The 15,456-nt window shown below is 43.7% G+C and overlaps 1 long non-coding RNA gene across 1 annotated transcript in view; it reads right to left on the reverse strand.

Annotated features, from left to right (window-relative positions):
- Positions 1–7,997: 7,997 nt before the first annotated feature.
- The window catches only part of LOC308464557, a 44,447-nt gene continuing 36,988 nt past the window's right edge, over positions 7,998–15,456 (reverse strand). The window contains exon 3 of the long non-coding RNA XR_013980094.1: positions 7,998–8,153. This is a non-coding gene — a long non-coding RNA (uncharacterized lncRNA). The remainder of the gene's footprint in view (positions 8,154–15,456) is intronic.

The raw sequence follows: 15,456 nt of genomic DNA on the forward strand, positions 1-15,456 counted from the left end.
TGTGGAACAGCTCTGGTTTCCTCACCTTTTAAGAAAAGGATAGTAGAGCCAGAAAGTTTCTGAAAAGAGCAACCAAAATGAGGCAAGGTTGTTGGCATTTGGGCTTTTTAGTTTGGAAAAAGAGGAGCATAAGGGGTGGGGGACATGATAGAGGTGTATAAAATTATGTGGAGAAAGTCAATTGGGAGGTGCTGAACATCTAGTGAAGTTGAATGTTGGATAGTTCCGGACAGGATTTCTTCACAATCCACAATTATAGAGTTCTCTCCCACAAGAGCTGGTGATGGCCACCAAGCTGGATTAATTTTAAAAGAGGATAATACAAATTCATGAAGGATAAGACTATCGTTGGTTACTAGACGTGATGGCTGTGTTCTGCCTCTACTGTTGGAGGCAGTATGCCTCTGAATACCAGTTATTGGAAATGACTGGAGGGGGAACTGCTGTTGTTTCCCATAGACATCTACTTGGCCACTGTGAGAATAGGTTGCCCTTTAGCCTGGTAGCCCTGATGCAGCAGGGATCTTCTTGTTTTCTTATGAGGATAATAAGCATCTACAGTAAACTAGACTTTAGACCCAGTATTAGTGTAATCAATGTTATGGAACTGATGTCGCAAACAATGCTGTTCTGACTTATTTCTTATGGACTTTGCAATATGTGATGGCACCATTTGCTCATGTCTCCAAACTACTGCCTGATTCCATGAACTTCTAGAATCTTGATAGCTCTCATCCCTTCAGGGTGCTAATCTAGATAATGGGATAAAGCCACCTAATGAAATATCATTCATCAATACTCCTGTCCAGTCAATTTGTTTTGGATTACCTCTGGAATCAGAGCTAGCATGTAGCAAGAAGGGACATTTAAAGCATCTAGAGTAACCACACAGCAGCTGCCAGTGTAGCTTAAGAACAGACCAATTGACTGCAAACCAAATCAATGACACAACAGTAGGATGAAAGGAATAATGACAGAGATTCTGTCCACATTAGCAATTGCTCACTCCTCCTTCAGGAGGAGAACTTTGGGGTTAGATGTCCTTTGGGTACATTGTAAGAAATGGGGGGAAGATTGTCACATCCACATGATATAGTAAAGGGTTGCTTCCTCTTGTGTTAGCCCTTGCTTATATTTCCTAATATCACCTAATTTGTTAATTGCGTTTTAATCCCATTGATCCTCCAGACAAGGAGTCAAGGTAGCAGACACGTACATATTATCCCAATCTCTCTCTCTCTCTAATTCCCCCCCTCCCCCCCCCCGTGTGGTAGGTTAGACTGAAAGATGTTGACTGGTCCAAGCTTAATGTCAAAGTATGGATTTGTATTCTGGTCCCCTATGACCTGGTGCAACATGCATCTCTTCTACATTTTCTCTAATTGTTTGTTATGTTACATTCAAACCTTCTTGCCAGCTTTTGCTTAATGCCTCTTGATTGCCTTTGGTTTTGAGAAGATGCTGTATTCCTGCAGCGATGACTGAGCTGAGGTTTATTATAGCTTTCTAAAGGAGGGGGATTTTAAACCTCATCAGTCAGATCTGTGGGAGAAGGGAAATGGGTGAGCTCTCTGTACAGCTTCCTTTGTTTATCTTGGGAATTTTGGTAGGGTCAAATGACACGTTTCTTTTAATAGCCTTCAGCTATGCATGCGATTTTTGTTTACCCAAAAGTAGGTACAAAGAGACCTTCTTCACAGTGGTGTCAGTGGGGGGATTGCTTACCATCAGTGGAATTACAGGGATGTCACAGCTGGAATGCGGAAGATTAAACCTTTACCTTTTTCTCCAATCCTAAATTGGATTGGGCTTCTTGTGCATAAGGGAATGAATGGGAGGTTTACTGATTTCCTTCCCAGTCATGCTACTCCTGTGCAACAGACAGCAATAATAAAGAAGTCCTCATTGGCACCCATGGAAGCTCCACCCCCCGCTGCTAAGTGACATATAGGGGAAGTTTCAGGGGGCAGGTCACAGCTGGGGAGTGAAGGACAAAAGCTCTCTGTGTGCTGTGTTCTTAATCCAGATCAGGCCCTCTGCCACTTACTTTGTTTAAGAAAACACACACACACACAGAGTTGTGGGCAACATATTAAACATTTTGTGTAGTTTGACCCTTTGGCGATACCTCTAGGATTCCCTTGGACCGAAGTCGGAAGCCTTCTGTCAAAGTGAATGAGAACATTTTGACATGGGCAAAGAAAGATTAACAAAAGAGCAACAAAATGAAAGCAAAGGCAGAAGCCACCCGGTCCACCTCTACACATCTATTCCGACAGCTCTCCTCAATTGCATGTCTGTGTTGTCTCCTTCATCACCGAGAGGAGTCTGGTCCTCCACTGTATCCTCAACACAGACACTGATCTCTTTTAGTCACACACGCTTGCCTGCCTATTAGCTTTGACCATTGTGCTCAAACAGTATTCCAGTTCTGCTGGATTTCTTTTCAAAATCATCGGCATACGATAAAGAGCATGGCCAGGAAGCGCTCAACAAGTCCACCTGCAGAATTACCTTTAATTGGCTGTTGATGGCTGGGATGAAAAGCATGGGGCTAGCTTGTTAGAGCCCACTTTGAAAGGTATCAGTGGCTGGAGGTAGAGCTTAGGGCAGATTTCTCTCTCACACACATACACTCTCTTCAAAGCTCAGTCAACAGTGCTTCAGTCTACATTTGAAGGTTGTGTTTGGGCCAGTAGATTCAGTCTGAGCTTCATTGGATCACGGAGCAGATAATTAGAATTCAGAAGACCATGACAACCGTTTGGGAGATCTCAGCGACCTCTGTCTCAAAGAATCCCATCATGTAAACAAGCATTTCAAGGAGAACCTGCTCCTCCTTCTTACAGATGGACTGCCCAGTGCCTAGTTCTTAATCAGACAGAATGTCACACTCCATGATTTAGATACAGCCAGCCGTGCATGCAGCTGCATGCTGGGGCTGCATGCATGTCACCTCAGTCAAATTCTATTTATCAGTGACAGCCTTGATCAGATGCTCAGGGAGGAAGAAGATGCTGGGGTGCCGATCAGGGGAGAAGCATCTGGGTCAGGAGATGAGAACCACAGAAATGTCCTAAACTGAATCAGAGGGCAAGAATGTGTTTCTTAAAGCCCAACTGCGAATCCTCCAGTGTAGATCACAAGGTGGGTATTTGCATATTACAAAACAACAACAACAACAACCCACCAATGCAGAAGAGTAGGAGTGTTGGAAAGTACAATCAGAAATGGACATGGGAGTAGGAATTGCCATAGTTTGCATGTTTATCTGAGATCAAAGAAAATCACAGAAGCAAATAGGGGTGATATTTGTTATCACAATGTGGTTCCCCCCTCCTTTTTAGTTTGCAAATGTTATGCAATTCATTGCATTGTTTTCTGCATTGCTTTTGGTGTTTCCCTTGCATTGAAATACATTGAAACTAATTACGTAATTAATTAATTACATGATTAGTTATGTTTGTTTTGGCCACAGCAAATAGGGATACAGCATTGATTGCAACACGGGACAGGATGCAAATGACTTCCTCCTGACATACCTACATCCAGTGCTGTTTTTTTTAGAAAAAGAGGTGCCAGAACTCACCACGAACTCTTGTTCTCTTATAATGGCAATGGCGCCCACCTGAGAGGTGCTGGAACTAAGTTCCGACAAGTTCTGGCTGGGAAAAAAGGCCTGCCTATATATAGTGTACAGATTTACATTAAAATTTCATATGCTGATTTATGGAGAGACAAATTTAGAAATAATCACTAAAATATTAATAGAAATACAATAACTCCCCTGTAAAGGGGAAAGCGAATGAGTGAATGGTGTACCTGCTCACAGAGAACTTCAAGACCCCTGTTCTTCCTGGACTGAGACCACATCAAGGAAAAGGGAACGCTTTTTTTTTTTTTTACCTGTACACCAATCAGTCTCAGGGCCACAGGAGCACCATTCAAGCAACGATGTCAAAATATAAGGCAGCCAAACAATAAAGAGAATAATATAACTGTTTGCATCCCCTAGTTGTTTAAAACTCTCTTGGACGTCTATGTGGCTTTTGATATTATAGCGTCAGTACCCAAGGAAGGAGCATAAGTGCTTTGATTTAACTGCTGGCAAATGTTCTTTGTTGGGAAATCCAAGAGTCTGGGCTGGGCTTTTATTGTATCCCAACAGGCCTACAAGGCAATGCAGAAAGTCGGGCAGCAGCCAATGTCTGCAGGCATTCCCTGACAGCTTCATCTCTGTGACCTGGCTGAACGGACTGAAGATGCCACACACAGGTTTTAAAGGAGAAGAGGAGAAGCAGAGGGAGAGAGAAGGGGTGGGGGAGAGAAGGGCAGGTCAATTCATGGGAAGAGGAAGGGAACCTGGAACGACTTATTTGGTATCATATCTAATCAAATGCCAAGATAAAATTACCATCAGGCATTTGACCTATAGCTGCAGAACTGGCTGGTCAATGAGCTCCCTAACAAAAGATCGGAGACTCCTAGTCCCTTTCATAGTAGACTTCAGAAGCTTATGGGCAAGAATACTTTTAAATTGAGTCCCCTAGCATGGAATTTATTATCTTCTCATTGCTGCTTCACAGGGACCTGCCAGGGCACTTCCAAATGAAACACCCATTCAAGGGGCACACTGAGTTCTTTCCTCAGAAGTGTCTCTTTCAAGACTAGCCTTGATACACTCTCTTCCCCCAGATTGTAAAGTTTCATCTTTATGCTGCCTCACGCGAGCTGAATGCCATTAGCCATTCTGTTTGGTTGGCAGAGGAGCCCAGGAGCTGAACTGATCAAGCCTTGCATGCCTTCTTCCATTTTTATAAATTCTTAGCTGTCCATTTGGGTTCACCACCAACGTTCCACAAGAGTCTGAGCCAGATTTCCTCCTTACCCTGCTCTTTGTTTTGAGAAGCACTCTGCAAAGAGTCTCCCCTTTGAGGCCTTTGGCAATTGAAGGTTTTTAAGTATGCTTGCATAAGATACTCAGCCAGGTCTGCAGAGCCCTTTTGACACAGCTCTAATGTTATGGCAAATAATCCACCCTGATAATAACAATACTTAACACTGATGCAGCACTTACTATCTTCCAAAGCCCTTTACAAATGTTAGCTAATTGCTCATTATGTCTGGAATGTGCCCAGAGTTCATGCTTTCGGGTTGAAGTCATGATCAACAGCTCTGAAGTACAGACCACTCTCATGTAAAGCACCAGGACCAGTCATCCTTCACAGTGACAGTTCCAAAGCACCGGGCCCAAAGCCAGTCTCAGGTGGGTTTCCATAGCTACCATGACTAGGTCCTGAAGCACCTCAACTTTCTGCTGTGTAAATGAATAGCGAAATTAAGCAGGAACCACAGGATTCCACTCAATTTTACTGCTATTGATTTCTCATGTCAAACCTTTGACATCCATCTGCTGGAAAGAGATCAAGGCTGAATTTCCCCCGAAATTCTCCTCATGAGAAATAATTTTCTTTTTCAGGTTGCCCAAAAATGGTTGGAGAATTTTGGTGACCACCTCCTCCTCCCACCCCACAAAAAGTTCTCCGTGAATTTGGGGTCTGAGGGTTGTAACTTAGTAGCAGAGCATCTGCTTTGCATGCAGAAGGTCCCAGGTTCAATCCTGGCATCTCCAGGTAGGGCTGGGAATGTCCCTCCCACTGAAACCCTGAGCCTCTTCCAGTCACCATAGATGATGCTAAGCTAGATGCATCAGTGGTCTGACTCTGTATAGGCAGTTGCCTGGTTTCCTAACAGGATGGAGAATTTGGGGTATTACAGTGGTACCTCAAGTTACATACGCTTCAGGTTACATACGCTTCAGGTTACAGACTCTGCTAACCCAGAAATATTACCTCGGGTTAAGAACTTTGCTTCAGGATGAGAACAGAAATCGTGCTCTGGTGGCACGGCAGCAGCAGGAGGCCCCATTAGTTAAAGTGGTGCTTCAGGTTAAGAACAGTTTCAGGTTAAGAACGGACCTCCAGAACGAATTAAGTTCTTAACCCGAGGCACCACTGTACTGTGCTTTAAACTCCTTATAGTGGAAGGAAGCGACAAGCTTGGTCTCTGATCCTTTCAGATATTGTTGGACTACAACCCCCATCAGTCCTAACCAGAATGTCTGAAAGTCAGGGGAGTGTTGGGATTTGTAGTTCAGGAACAACTGGGGGGGGGATATTTTGTCTTTCTCTGCTTGATATAATATGCATTCATTGGTACTGTTATTGAGTGTTATTTTCCCCAAAGCCAAACTCCAACCTTATATAATAAATGGCGCTAGGAAATCTGATGTGAAATATTCTCAGATTTTACAGAAACATGTCCCGCCCTCCCACCCCCCTGGAAGACTTTTAGGAAGTTATGACATCTAAACAATATATTCTATTTTGAAATAAATTAAGTTTGTCCGTGCCCATAAAACGTATAAGAAATTAGAAAGGGAAATTTTAATGTTCACAAATACCATATTTTTCCGTCTATAAGATGCCCCCATGTATAAGATGCCCCCTATTTTGGGGGCAACAACCTTGGCACTATCCCTGTGTAAGACACCCACTGATTTTTGACATTTTTTTTGGGGGGGGACCTAGTCTTATACACGGAAAAATACGGTACATTAAAGAGAATTTTGCAGGTCCAAAGAAAGAATGGATCAAACTACTTATCAATGACCTTGTGCTTAGAAGACGTCTTGATCTACAAACTTCATTCTTGGTAGGCAGAATGCTTAAATGGGAAGGATAGCAGAGTAATGCCTTGCATCAAGTGCATAAGTGGATGCATGGAAGTTTAACCACAACATTTTCTTTATTTCTTACTGAGATTTTACTGTTGCTTCCAGGCAGAGGTAAATAACTGTATAAATTCCCCCTGCTCATAAATGACTGCTTCAAATCTTTCTAAACCAGTTTTGCTTGGGTTTTGATTTGAATATTTACGGCACAGATAACCAACATGGCACCCTCCAGATGTTGTTGGACTACAGCGCCGATAATCCTCGGCAACTGGCCATGCTGGCTAAGGCTGATGGGAGTTGCAGTCCAACAGCATCTAGAGCAGGTGTGGGAAACCTCTGGCTCTCTGATGTTGCTGAACTGCACTTCACACCATCCCTGGCTGGGGTTGATTGGAGTTCTAGTTCAACATCTTGAGGGCATCACATTGGCTGACCCTGGTGCAATGGCCTAGATGGAAAACCTGTATGCTTTGCATACATAAATCCCAGGTTTAATCCCAGGTTTAATGTTAAAGAAGTATTTTGGGTAGTAGCGCTGGCTGAGAAAGACTTCTGGTTCTGAATACCAGCCAGAGTAGACAATAGGATGAGGACAGGGATGGGGTCCTGCAGAGGTTGTTGGACTATAACCCTCATCAGCCTCAGCCAGCACAGCCAATGTTCATAAAGGATGAGAGCTGGAGTCCTGCATCATTTGGAGGACCACAGGCTCCCCATCCCTTGGCAAGAAGGTCCACTGGCCAGTAAGGCAGCTTCAGCAGGGGGCCCATTTCTCAGTGGAACTGAACTACTCTATGACTAATAAGCAATATAAATGAAAAAAGTGATCTTCTGGCTTCATTACTATGCATTTACCCAGTATGCATTGTGTGTACGGTTCCAATCAACTTATCTTTTCCTTAATTTTTTCCCCTGGGTTCTGTCACAACAATGTTCTCATGAGGAACATATATAATGCAATTAAAATATTCCTCAATTAAACTTCATTTGATACTAAATTGCTCACCATCAGAAGTAAATTTGTGACAGAAACACAGGTGTGCAGTCTGAGAAAGGCTCCCCTCCTTAACAACCCAGGAATCCATATAACTGCTGAGTTATATGGTAGGCATGCCATTTGCTTTATGCTTGGAAATATAATTTGTGTGAGGGGTGTGGGGGTTTGGTTTTATTATGTGCAATTTACATTGTGCATTTTGTAAAGAAGATATTGCTCAGTTCTGCTGCATTCATAGTTTATTAGGAGGTAGGGCTGTGTTGGGGAAATCAGACTGTGTATCCTTGTTTTGCAGAGAATACGTGAGGTTATATAAACTGGAATTCTTATTATTTTTTGCTGGTTTACAGGCAGGTTGGTTTTATTTTCTATTGTCGCTGTTACTGTTGTTGCTTGTGTCCTGTTGGCAGAGTAGCAAACCTGAAAAATAAGAAATAGAATAGATTCCTTAGCTGCAATAGCCAGGAGCTACCAGCAAGATGTAGCAGATGAACTGAACTAGAAAAAGGGAGACATGGGTTCAAGTCTGACCTTTCTCCTCATCATGAAGCATCTCTCTCTATCCACCCCCAATCCTCCCTCGCAGGCTCATTGTATAGTCTGGGTATAGTCTGAAGGTATGTGCATCCAGCATCTTTCTGAAGCTAAGCAGGTCTGCACCTGGTCAATGTCTGGATGGGTGACTGCCTAGGAACCAACCATTTTGTATGCTGCTTTGCAGTCCATAATGGAACAAAGGCAGGATATAAATGGAAAGAACAAACAAAAAAAATGTGTGCAGGTGAAGGATCTAGTATGAAGACAGAGTGTAGGGATCCCCACACTTTAAGGAGTTGCCGCACACATTGCAGATGAAACCCCTGAAAAAAATCAACACCCCCCCACCCCAGGAATCACGGTGAGTCCAAAAAATCCTATCAAATGACCTGCTTGTGTATGGATGGTTCCACACCCTCAGTAGCATCACCAAGAGGTATGGGATAGCTAGTGCAAATGAATCTTAGGCACAGATTTATAATATATATCTATTTTAAAGTAAAATTGAATTTGTTGAAGGAAGATTTAGTTTCCCTGGCATTCAGTGCTAAACGGATTTTACTTTGTTTTATTTTAAAAGACACAATTTGTGTGCTGTGGATGTCTTAAGAATAGACATGGGAAGGCCTGGAAAACCCCTGGGAAAAAATGGAAAAACCCCCATCTCCCCCCTGTTTTTTTTCTGGAAAAATTGAAAAAAAAAAGTGTTTGGAATATTCAGACTATATCAAACTTGTTCCCCCCCCCTCCATTTTTTTCTGGACAAAAAATGGCTTTTGGAAAAAAATGGGGGGAAAACCCCTGCCCCCCATTTTTCTGGTTTTTTTTCCAGGCCTTTCCATCTCTACTTAAGAACACTATTCTGCATTTGATATTTAAGTTCTGTAGATCAAATAAACTGAAACTGGGAAAAAAGGTTCAGAAAAGATATCAAGTCAGCAACTCACTCACCAAAGCATCCTCCTGAACCTCCTTTCCTCGTTCTTTCTTGGTGAGATGCAATTTCAGTTGGTTCAAAGATTTCTTCTGTCCCACTCGTTAGACATCTCCCCCCCCCCCAGATTTTCCTTTTTATAATTGTTCCTTTTTGTTGTCTGTGATGCTTGGGTCACACAGTTATGCTTTCTGACTGGATTGCAGTTTCTTTTTAAAGTGCCAGCGTGTACCATCCGAATCATGTTAACCAAGCAATAAATTTGCATAATGTAGATCCATAGTGCCTCATCAAATTCTCTCTTAAATGCTGTTATTGTCCACAAGCCGCTATAAATTCTCAATATTGCATCCATGTTAAATACTAAAGCCACAATGGTGTACATTGTATGCTAATTGCCTGCAGTGCTGTGATTGAAGGAAAGAATTAACATTTCTCCCCCCCCCCTTTCACTGTTGTTTATGAATGTGATAATCACAATGTAAAAATATAAGAATGGCCTGTGTTGGTATTCAGAGACAATCTGCCCCTGATACTGGAGGCAATATAGCCATTTGATAGCCTTATCTTCCATGAGTTTGTCACCCCTGCTTTAAAGCTTGCCAAGTTGGCAGGTGAAGTGTAGGTGGCTTCAGGCATGACCCAAGACAGAGATTCAGCTCAAAAAGGATTTATTGGAACATCAGGAATCAGAAGAACTAGAATGACAAACAGGGACTCTTAGCCCAGTGTTGTTTTTTAGTCATTTAGTCGTGTCCGACTCTTCGTGACCCCATGGACCGGAGCACGCCAGGCACTCCTGTCTTCCACTGCCTCCCACAGTTTGGTCAAACTCATGCTGGTAGCTTGGAGAACACTGTCCAACCATCTCGTCCTCCATTGTCCGCTTCTCCTTGTGCCCTCAATCTTTCCCAACATCGGGGTCTTTTCCAGGGAGTCTTCTCTTCTCATGAGGTGGCCAAAGTATTGGAGCCTCAGCTTCACGATCTGTCCTTCCAGTGAGCACTCAGGGCTGATTTTCTTAAGAATGGAGAGGTTTGATCTTCTTGCAGTCCATGGGACTCTCAAGAGTCTCCTCCAGCACCATCATTCAATAGCATCAATTCTACGGTGATCAGCCTTCTTTATGGTCCAGCTCTCACTTCCATACATCACTACTGGATTTATTGGAACATCAGGAACCAAAAGAACTAGAATGACAAACAGGGGCACTTGGCCCAGTATATATACCTTAAGCTGGCCCAGGCAAAACACAAACACCGCCTGTGATAGGTCGCCTTAATGTTGCAATTAGCGAATCACAACACTGGCCCTATCTCAGCAGGGATTGGCTGCCTGCCAGCAACTAACAATGTCAATGGAGGGTTTCAGAATCCTCTCTGTCTTTTGTTATGCAGATGAAGCCCCTGAGCTCCAGGAGGCCTGAAGACCTGGCTTCAGCCTACAATGCCTGCAAACATAACAGCAGCCATCACTACATCTCTTGGTACTGAATTACACAGTTTAACAATGCTCTGTGGGACAAAGTTCTTCCTTCTGTGTGTTCTGAATCTCTCAACATTCATTGGATGACCCCAATGTCTGGCCTTGTAGAGATCCCTTTTTGCCCCTGACAGGCCCACTCACCTCAGGATTCAGTATCTGGCTGAATTTGTTCCACACCGGTGGCAACAGATCCCATGTCATGACATTTATCAGATGAAAATAGGAACATCCTATTCCATAACAGCAACAACAGTAATATTGTTATTTATTTATACCCCACCCAACTGACTGTGTTGCTCCAGCCACTCTGGGCAGCTTTCAACATATATAAAAACATAATAAAACATTAAACATTAAGAAACTTTCCTATATAGGGATAGCTTCAGATGCCTTCTAACTCCATAAAGGTAAAGGGACCCCTGACCATTAGGTCCAGTCGTGACCGACTCTGGGGTTGCAGCGCTTATCCCCCTTTATTGGCCGAGGGAGCTGGCATACAGCTTCCAGGTCATGTGGCCAGCATGACTAAGCCACTTCTGGCGAACCAGAGCAGCGCACGGAAACGCCGTTTACCTTCCCGCCGGAGCAGTACCTATTTATCTACTTGAATTCATGCTTTCGAACTGCTAGGTTGGCAGGAGCAGGGACCGAGCAACAGGAGCTCACCCCGTCGCAGGGATTCAAACTACTGACCTTCTGATCAGCAAGTCCTAGGCTCTGTGGTTTAACCCACAGCACCACCCACGCCCCTATCTAACTCCATACCTCCAACATTTCTTCAATGAAAATAGGGATGTCCTAAGGGGAAATGGGACATTCTGGGATCAAATCAAAATACAGGACAGCTTCTGTATATCCTTGGAAAGTACTGTCCTTGGAAAGTAGGGACACTTGAAGGGGCCGCTCTTGCTGTAACTGATTGATTTTTATATTTCTACCTAGCAACATTATTCCTGCTTTTCTACTTAGAAACTTGGAACTTTTCCTTGAAGCCCCCCCTCTAATATGCACTAGAAACACAGGTCATGTTGACACCTTATTACCTCCCACACATTCTTATCTAAGCCTCGGAGTAGAAAGAATAAGTGTTATGCCTGGTTAATATATCAGTGGGAAGTCTGATGATGTTATCACCGTTTTGTGGATATGCAAATTATTTTAATGGGGTTTTATCTTTTCAGGGTTGTCATAAATTTGGATGCAGACAAAAATCCAGCTCTCCTAACACACACACACACGGCAGAGATTATTTTGATTGCTTGAAATGCATTTTGAGTGAAAAAGTATAGCCCTTTCCAGATGTTCAGTGGGCATGTATTGTGAATGTATCCTGCGTCCAAGTCGCCTCTTGAAATTCTCTGTTTGTGAGTAGATAAATTGGATAATTCAGTTTGTTGAATTTCTCCAGGGGTATCCAACACTAGTCATACCTTTCCACTGAAAAATAATAACTTGGCTAAATTAAATCCATTAATGTAAATGGATCTACTCTAAGTAGACATTACTTGCCTATAATTCACAACTTATTTCTTCTACATTTTTGATGCTCTTGTTGCTGCTGCTGCAAGTGAGAAAATTCTGCAAAGTTCATTTCTTTTTCCATTATGGAGGTGAAGAAAAGGAAAGTCTCAGGGAAAAAAGTCCTCCCTTTCCAATACAGCTTTTCCCAAATGCAGACTAGGACCGTGGAGTGCTGGCAGGTGGAAGTAAGGGTAGTGATTTGCATCAGCTTCAGATGAATCTCCAATTCTGAACCAAAGTGTGCCACTTCAGATAGATTTGGGGCTCCTCCAATTTGAAGCAGGGTCTCTCCAAAGTGTGTTGAACTGAAGCAGGAACCTGTGAAGCAATCCAAGGCACTTTGGAGATTCAGTAATTGAAAACACACGGTAGGCAGCATGTCTACAAAACTGGAGAAATATTTCTATCCAAACTTGCCATATACCCACCATGATGAGGAAATACTAGTCTGGGAGATGCCAGACATTCAAATACTTCTGCCTCTGTTCTAAAAGGTAAAGGGCACCTGACCATTAGGTCCAGTCGTGGCCGACTCTGGGGTTTACAGTGGTACCTCTGTTAAGTACTTAATTCGTTCTGGAGGTCCGTTCTTAACCTGAAACTGTTCTTAACCTGAAGCACCACTTTAGCTAATGGGGTTCCTGCTGCCGCCGTGCCGCCAGAGCATGATTTCTGTTCTCATCCTGAAGCAAAGTTCTTAACCTGAAGCACTATTTCTGGGTTAGCGGAGTCTGCAACCTGAAGCATATGTAACCTGAAGCGTATGTAACCCGAGGTACCACTGTATTATCATCTCGCTTTATTGGCCGAGGGAGCTGGCGTACAGCTTCTGGGTCATGTGGCCAGCATGACTAAGCCGCTTCTGGCGAACCAGAGCAGTGCCGTTTACCTTCCCGCCGGAGCGGTACCTATTTATCTACTTGCACTTTGATGTGCTTTGGAACTGCTAGGCTGGCAGGCTCAGGGACCAAGCAACGGGAGCTGACCACGTCGCGGGGATTCGAACTGCTGACCTTCTGATCAGCAAGTCCTAGGCTCTGTGGTTTAACCCACGGTGCCACCCGAGTCCTCTGTTCTACATACACACAAATTCACATTCACTGCTATTGAAAGACCTATCTGTCTCTGCCTCTCTCTTTCTCTGGGTATGTGTTTTGGCACCAGCTGAGTACAGCAACCATACCAAATCTTGGCAAGAAACAAATAAGAGAATGGGCTCAAATAGAGAAGACATGCTCACCAAGCAAATGCAATTCATAGCATAGAGCTACAAAGCTATTTAGTTTATGTAGTTTCACAACAATCAGCATGAATTTAAATGAGATTTTCCATCAAGAATAATGTAACAACATAACAAGAGTCCTGCTTGATTTAGTCCGAAGGCCCATCCAGTCCAGCAGCTTTCTCATAGTGATCCAGATGTTCCTGGGATTCCCAGAAACAGGACATGGAGGCAAGATTTATTTCCAATTATTGCTCCTAGCAGCTTGCATTCATTGGCATATGGCCTCTGAACCTGGATGTTGCATATACAGTGGTACCTTGGGTTACATACGCTTCAGGTTACATACGCTTCAGGTTACAGACTCCGCTAACCCAGAAATAGTATCACGGGTTAAGAACTTTGCTTCAGGATGAGAACAGAAATCTTGCTCCGGCGGTGTGGCAGCAGCAGGAGGCCCCATTAGCTAAAGTGGTGCTTCAGGCTAAGAACGGTTTCAGGTTAAGAACAGACCTCCGGAACGAATTAAGTACTTAACTCGAGGTACCACTGTAACTATCCCAAGCAGGAGCTCCTAGTCATTGATAGATTTATTCTCCATAGGTGTGTGTGATCCATGTTGCTACCCAAGCTAGAGGCTATCAACACACCTTACAGCAATGAATCCCACAAATTAATTGTGTGGTATATGGGGCTAATGTTAAATTACTTTTGTGCATGCACCTACAAAACAGCCTGACATCAACCATGCACATCAAACAATCTCACTTTGCATTCATGGTCAGAGTAGGACTTGGGGAAATGATGCTTGGGTTCAAACAGTGGCAGAGGAAGCCGCTCGGGCGCCTGGGATGGCACGCCCAGTGGCGGGGCGAGCTGGCCATTGGGGTGGGGCGCACTGTGGGGCCTCTGGAGTCTGCCTGCCTCCTTCCACTCAGCCGCCCTACAGCTGGGGGGGGGGGAGGCAGTGGGCAGACCGTTTGGGCAGTGCGGAGCCTGCGTGCGCCCAAGCCACCATGTCTCTCCCAGGAGAGATATGGTTGCTTGGGTGTGCTGCAGGCCCCGCGATGAGTGCTGCCCAGCATATTGTCACCCCCCTCAGTGCGGGCAGTCTGCACCCCCTTCCTGCACCCCAGGGTTGAAAATCAGGTAATTACAAATCAGGTAATTACAAATCTCAGTAACATTCCTGGTTCTTATATCCCATTCCAACCAAGGCTGTTTCAAAAAACACTGCAGGTGTTAGGCTGAATCGTCATTGGACAAGCCCTGTTCATTTTAAGCACCAGATTTGTCCTGGTAGTAAGAATTTTGACTGCTTGCAATCAACTCTAAATCTTATCTGGCTTCATAGAAGTAAATTCCTGGATCCCTCTTGGAATTGACTGCCCTACTTCCATTTATGAAACTGCAAAGATTTGACCTAATTGAATTGCATTCTTTCCCTCACCTTTGGGGATAGGTTTCTACTGCACATCTCAGATGCTCAAAAGTAAAATGTGAAGAACAGCAGTAGCCAATCTAATCACATGGATAAAAAAATGTGGGGAACAGAGAATTTGTGCCTGCAAAATATTACTCAATTAACTTTGCACTTTTAATTTCACTTAAATGAGCTAACCACTGGTCATGGTGGTCAGAGAGGTCATGAAATCAGATCCACAGGGCAAGCTTTAAGAGTGATACGGGACACTGCAATAATAGTCTCATTATAACTGTACACCCCAGAGCTGTTTTCTTGCTGACACAAAATTTTGCTCTTGTATAGAGAAGAAAATAGAGAGGAAGAGAAATCTCAATGCCCAGTGCATCTATACTGATTCCTGTTGCAATCTCTGGGATCCATCAGTGATGACCTCTTAAAGACTGTGTTTCAGCTGTTGGTCAACCATTCCTTTGTTAGCCAACCATTCCCTTGCTGGTTCGATTACTGTTTAATAGTCTAGGGCAGGGCCAGGGGCAGGGAACCTTTTTCATCCTGGAGACCACACTGCTTTCTAGGCAACCTTCTGAGGGTCATGTGC

This window comes from Podarcis pityusensis, assembly GCF_964106645.2.
Source record: "Podarcis pityusensis genome assembly, chromosome: 15".
NCBI classification, from domain to species: domain Eukaryota; kingdom Metazoa; phylum Chordata; class Lepidosauria; order Squamata; family Lacertidae; genus Podarcis; species Podarcis pityusensis.